This window comes from Zonotrichia albicollis, chromosome 4 (genome assembly GCF_047830755.1).
Source record: "Zonotrichia albicollis isolate bZonAlb1 chromosome 4, bZonAlb1.hap1, whole genome shotgun sequence".
Taxonomy (NCBI): domain Eukaryota; kingdom Metazoa; phylum Chordata; class Aves; order Passeriformes; family Passerellidae; genus Zonotrichia; species Zonotrichia albicollis.
The window spans coordinates 65730369-65737073 of record NC_133822.1 but is presented as its reverse complement, the minus strand read 5'-3'; the positions used below and the strand labels follow the sequence as shown (position 1 = coordinate 65737073).

General features: G+C 41.7%; 1 long non-coding RNA gene across 1 annotated transcript; it reads right to left on the bottom strand.

The window, feature by feature from the left end:
- Positions 1-449: 449 nt before the first annotated feature.
- LOC113458585 (uncharacterized) lies at positions 450-3346 on the bottom strand. The gene is made up of 3 exons (XR_003378955.2): positions 3126-3346; positions 2182-2242; positions 450-678 (listed from the first exon to the last, which is right to left on the bottom strand). It is a non-coding gene; the product is annotated as an uncharacterized LOC113458585 (long non-coding RNA).
- Between the last annotated feature and the right edge of the window lie 3359 nt (positions 3347-6705).

The window sequence follows — 6705 nt, the reverse complement described above, 5'->3', positions numbered from 1 at the left end:
TGTTCCAAGAAACGTCAAATATTTTGCAAATTCAGCGTCATATGCAAGCCCCGTGCTACTGCCAAATGGCTTGCAGTACCTAAGTTCTCTAAAGTAGCACAAGAACCTACAAGTATTCTTTGAATACTTTGCACAATTTCAACACCATGACCTCATTGTCTTAATCCAAGGCTAAATCCTACTCCTGAAAATTCAGTGACATCCGTTCCAAATAAAACAGACTTCAAAGCTTCAGCTCTGCACTAATAGCTATCAGTATCACACGGGGTTAGTAGTGATGAAGGCTTTGGGCAGGAGTAACTTGTAGTAGCCTTGAACTAAGATGGAAGACAACTGATCTCATTATTCTTTGAAAATAAAAAGGTGTTAGATTTTTGCTTCCTTGAATGGCTAAGGAAAAAAAGAGCCTCATAACTCTTCAAATTTGGAAAGTAAAAAATATTGCTTTATTTATAATGATGAATGGAACAACACAGTATTCTCACACCTAATAAGATGTCATCAGTTACTGAATCCAATCTGGAAGCTGGAGATGTTCTGGAGTCCTCTCTGGAACTTGTTTTCATTCAATTTCATCCAGTAAGGAAGAAAGACCTGCAGGATCTCTTTGAGTCTTAAGTTTCTTTCTGAAGTATGGCAATTCGTGATTGATAGCAAAATGAAGGCTGAGATTTTTCCCTGGAAAAAAGAGCATCTATTGCTACAATCTCATGAATAATGGCCTCTCCAATGAAGGCATAAACCCTTGCCCACATGAGAAGTCCTCTCCTGCACAGCTGTGTCAGTAAAGAGCACTAGTGTGGATAAAGTTGGTTCTGAAGGGGATTTTTTCTTGTAAGGGGAACTTTACACTTTTGCTCAGGTCAGGGAAGCCCTTCTGTGTCTCGGCTCCATTGGTGTGGCATTTCACTACATGCAGTAGTAAGGTCTGGGTAATTGGGGGTTTCTCTGCATACTTGCTTTTCCAGGTTATTCATGAAGATATTAAATAAAACTAGTTCCACCATCTCTACCTGGGGATACTCCAGTATTTTCTCCATCCTATAACTGAAACTGAAGCCCTACTTTTTGCTTTCTGTCTTTTAACCAGCTCTCAAACTCTTAAGTAGTGCTTCTTCCAGAATAGTGGCATCTTGATAGTCTTTGATGCAGAAGAGCTTTTAGTTAGTTTTTTCTGCACTGCTTGTTGCGTTACCGTGGCATTCATAATATCATTTTTCATAGTACTGCCAGGTGATCAACTACCCCTAAAAGATTTTTAAATCTGTAAAGCTGCTGTGCTGTAAGAATTCAGTATGGTGCAGAACTGCCCAGGCACAACTCTCAGACACAGACATAGGCTTGGATTCCATCGGGAAGTACAAAGGAGAGGAGCACCTCGAGGTGTCCTGTTCCCCACATGTGCACATGAACATGGCTGCTGGGGGTCACCTCACTGCTTTGTGATGATTATATTTAGCTTGAGCTAAATATGGTTTAAGAAATTTAATTTGTTAATAAACATCGTTAATAAACTTCTCACCGCCATATCACCATTGAATGCCACAGTTCATCCATTAAGTCTGTTCTGGATGTTGAAGGGAACCACACATGAAATAGACTTCATGGTGTCCATTCTGACACTTTTGCTTCTACTTCATCATTTGACCATTGGTAACTCCAATCCTTTGACAGGAGAAGAGTCTTATGCCTTTACCCCTCATCCTTTATTTTCTTGGGTTTTATCAGGGTGCTGTCAGGTAACTAATGGTGATTTTTGTGAAGCAGATGGTTTCTTAGGATGGACCCCATTTGTATACAAAAGCACTCACCCAGACCAGTCACCTGGGTGTAGCCAGACTCTAACAAAGCTCATTGTTTGTTCATTCAACCATATACACAGATGAAAGAGTATTTCACACTGGTTTTACCTTATTTGAGAGCACTTCATAGTCTGATATTGCCATTTTAATCTAGGCCATTTAGTCTATAGTAACAGATGTTATTGCTTATATGGAGTTAAACCTTTAACTAAAAAAACCCATATTTCTAGCTATGAGGTATAGGGTATGTATTTTTATTTTGCGTGGTGTGTTTAGTAGGTGGCAGTCTGCTCTTCCTCTCTAAATGTTCCTGAGTTATTGTCATGGTAAAACTACTCTTCTAATTCTGTAAAAGAGAGAAACAAAATGTAATTTTTACCTTGACAGAACTTTGGGATGGATGAAGTAATTTACTGAAGCATCTTTAAAAAAGGTTTCACCTTGGGACAGAAAATAGAAAAGAAAGATTTAGTCTGTTGCAAGATTCAGGGGTGTTAACCCCTATATACTTATGTACCTATGTAGACAAAATAATAAAAACCGAATATTTTCTGAGAAATCACCAGTGTGCTATATAATTGCTAACAATGCATCTGAGGATGCTGCATAGCCCCATTATACAAATGTCTGCAAGCTTCACAGCATTCAGTGTTTTTTCTCATACCATCCCTGCTAAGGAGAGAATGTGAACAGAGAGACAGAATGACATTCAAAGCACTGCTGGACAAAGACCATGGCCCTGCACTTGAACATCTGAGCTTGTTTCTGGGTTTGTCCCAGTACTCTGGCTGCTGTGGCTCAGCCCTGTGAGCTGTGCCCCTTTGCCCTCCTTGCTGCAGGGGGAGGAAGCATCCAGGAGGGGCTACATTCTCCTGACACCATCCGCAGCCCCCCAGACTGGTGTGTGCCCGCTCAGCCCTGCTCACACAGGCGTCAGCCTCAGCTAATTCTGAGCAGTGCCAGCTGGCCCACACAAAGCACAGGGACTGCCGAGCTCAGCCAGGCTGCTCAGTGTCCCTGGACTCTCCAGGTGACAGCGCTGTGCTCTGCACAGCCACCCTTCCTGCACTTGCAGGGGTGGTCAGGCTCTGTGGCTTATGCCTTGAGCCTGGCTGTGATACCTTGTGGGAGCTTGCTGGCACCTATCTTAAATCTAGGAAAATTTTGCAGCAAATTAGACCTGTCTATCACACAGTATTGAGTTCAGCACAGAAAAAAACCCCAGCTGTGATTTTCCAAATCACAGCTAAGGAAAACAGATAGTACTGCAAGACTATAGATGTTAATCAGAAAGGGGGAGATCTGGTTTAATATTCTTCTCACCTGGTGAGATTCAGATTGTCCTCCCAGGATATTGCACTCCTTGGCAGCCTACTGACAAGACTGTGGTGATGGTCATTTATTCTGCAGGCAGAATGTGAAACTGATGAGAGAACAGAAAGCAAAAAAGTGTCTAAATCTACAGGCTACTATTTATAGATACATTCTCAGCAAGGAGAAATCCTTGTTTCTGCTTCCTGCTTCCACACTGGTCTGTGTGCTTGATCCAGTGACCTATAATGAGGTAAATTCAACACACCTGGCAGGGGTTTTATGTTGTATGAGGCAGTCATGGCAAAGTGTGGAGAGCTGTGATGTTAATCAATAGTCACCATGGCTCCTAAATTGTTTCTCTCAGTCAGAGATCTCTAGATTGGAGATTGGTGTTAAATTACTGCTAATAGGTCCTTCCCAGATGGGAAGAATCTGGGAAGACATAAGTTAAGAGTGCTCAGACATAAGAATGGGGTGAGAACAAAGGGTTAGCACATGTAGGCTGGTGCTGAGAATGCTGGAAGAAGGAGCTACTCTTGCTGCTGGAGGAGGCACTGGACAAATAGGAAGGCAAAGCAAAGATGGAGCTGTGTCAGCCCAGGTGTTTGCAGAGGGAATGGCCTGTGCCAACATGAGGAACAGCACAGTGGGAACTTTCTTTAGGTAAGAAATGAGAACACTGACCTTGCAGATGTCTGAGGAGGCACCTAATCTTTGTTTTATCTTTCTTTTTTAATATATATAGCATTTTATTTGGGAGCTGCATATCTCAGGCTAGGTCATATAATGGTAGTGCTTCTGCTCTCTCCCCTCTGTGTTGGGTCATGTGAAAAGGGAAGGATCTGTCCATGATGCTGCTATCCCACCTCTGGAGTCTTCCAGCAGTTTCTTGGCATTCAGGATCTCACTTCCAAGGCTGTTGCCCAGCTTCTGTTTGTCTCTGCACCCCACAGCCACTCTGAAATCATGCAAGAAGCTTTGTCCCTGTGTGCTGGAGGCACCAGGGGCAGGTGGGCTCTACACACAGGGTTTTCAGCCTGTAGAGCTGGATATGCCATGGGGCTGCATGAAACTGAACAGATTTCTCATCTCCAGATAGGAGAGTTTTCCTTGGGCCTGTCCACATTTCAGCATGGATAGAAGTCCTTCAAAACAGAAACTCATCTTGGAAAGACTCAAGAGGCTTCAGCAATCAAGGCAAGTGATGTTTAACATTAATTATGTCCCTGCCAAACCATACTCATGGTGCTACTCATGTATTCCATGATCTATTAAAAAATGGAGTCAGTGAAATCAGTCAGTGAATCAAATGGCTAGTGTCCTTCTCTGGTAGAAAACCAATCAAAAACATCCTGGCAAATATTATACATGAATCGTCTTCCCTTAGTTCAGAGAATAGTGCAGAATATGCTGGTGATTCTCTTTATATGGATAATATTGCTTGCTAAATTAGGAGATTTTAATAAAGGATTTTGACAGTATCTTGAGTTACAGTCAGCTGTCATTTATTATCTATGATCATAGCAACATGACAAGTTTTTCTTGGCATTCTAGACACTTTTAGAGGACATTAGAAAGATATTTAAGTTGGATGAGAGATATAGTACCTATGTATTATTGGTACCAATTGCTATTAAATCTAGGAATTAAGGGCAGAGATGTGCATGATGACTAGAAGCTCCTATCTCTACACTGCGAATGATTGGTTAAAGAAAATTTAAGCCAATTTTCTCCTGGTTGATAGGCACCAAAATCTTCTTTTCAGTGACCACCAAAGCCTGAATGAGCAACATGATAATGGGTCATCCTGCCAGTTATTCAAACCATTCTAAATTTTAAAAAAAGTTGAAGCTGAAGTATAATTAAGCATTAGGACTTGACCTCAGATATCATTTATGTAAAGAATAAACAGAGTAGTTGGTGTAGAAAAGTTATATAAGCAGTGTTTTTCCTTACCACCACACTTGAAATTAGTTACAATATCTCAGCTAAAACACGTCAGACCAACTATTTTGACTCACTGATTTATAGAATAAACTTGATTGATATTTATTGTCTCAGGTGGCCAGCTATAATTGTTTCTTTGTACTACATTTCTTAACTAGTCAATTACAAAAAGTAGCTAAATTTCACAATTTGCAAATAGTTTTATACAAAAAAGCACTACATTTGCTATATTTGAGTAATGTTACCTCAGTTTTCAGAACTTACTAGGAAATTTGATTTCAATATCTACTTTTATGCTCCCTCTTTAAAAGTTGCTTCTGTAAAAAATATTGTGGAGCTAAATCGAGTTATCATAGAGAATCACAGTGTGGATAAGGAAAGGACCACAGTGGGTCATCTGAACCAACCTCCCCACTCAAGCAGGGTCATCCCAGAGCACATGGCACAGAATTGTGTCCAGATGGTTCTTGAATATCTCCAGTGAGGGAGACTCCAGTAGATTCAGCAGTGAGCAGTGAGTCAGTGAAGCAGTAAGTCAGACATAACAAAGTCATCATTTAATTCCTGACTCTTGAGCTTTAACCTGCCTCTATTGAGGCAAGACAAAATTTTGCACTGGTGGACTGTCAGGAGAGCCCTAAGCCAGCTCTGAGTGATGGCTTTGCCCTCAGCTGCACTAGATGCAGAGGCTGACGTGGCCACAGCAGCAGTGAATTGCTGTGAGCACTGCTCTGAGCTGCACTAACTCTGCCTGCAGCCTGGTCTCAGGGCTGCAGAGCCAGCAGGGCTGGTGCTCTTGCCTGCGAGGATCAGCTACACAGCAGCTGTGTGCTGTGTCCTGATGGACTGCCAGCACAGCCTGGGAGCTCTGCTGGCCTCAGACCTTGCTGCTACAAGTCTGCACAGCTCCACTTGCCCCTGGTTGTGGGCCAAAGAATGGACAAGAAAGAGAGATTTGCTGGGCTTTGTTTTGGTCTTTTTTTGCCAACGATCTTTGAAGGTTTTGTAGACAATGCCGCCTTAGCTTATGGAGAGTGGTGGTGAAAGACGTGCCCATGGCTCCAATACTGACTCGTCTATGTAGTGGTCATTCTTTAGCACACTAGCTATTCTCCTTTGCTTTACAATTTGGTTGGTCAGAGATTTTTAAAAATAGATATTCTTCATAACCACGGTGCATCAGAGGAGAGTCACCACCTTCCTTCTTTCAACCTTGAATGAATCACAGAGTTAATCTTGGACATCTAGAAAGCTGTATTTCTAAATATCAGACAGCTATATAAAACCTGTGTTCAGCTGTCATTGTGTCCTGATGGAGGTTGTGTGGCTTTGAAATGTTGAAAAATGCACTATTTGAAAATAAAAGCAAGTTATAACACATCAGACTGCAAGCATCTGTACTGTGAAGGCTGGATGCAAAGCTTAGAAAAGAATACAGAGTGGAATTGCATGCTGACAGATCTCAGGCATTTTTATTCAGTTGTTTCATTTAAGATGATTTAAGACCTCCATGAGCAATGCCAGCAGAATAAATAAATAAATGCAGACAGTCTATGAGGAGAATGATGAACAAATACTCACATATCACATTCCCTGGGGTCCCAGCTTGTCCTCCACCCTTGTGAGAGAGACTCGTGGATTT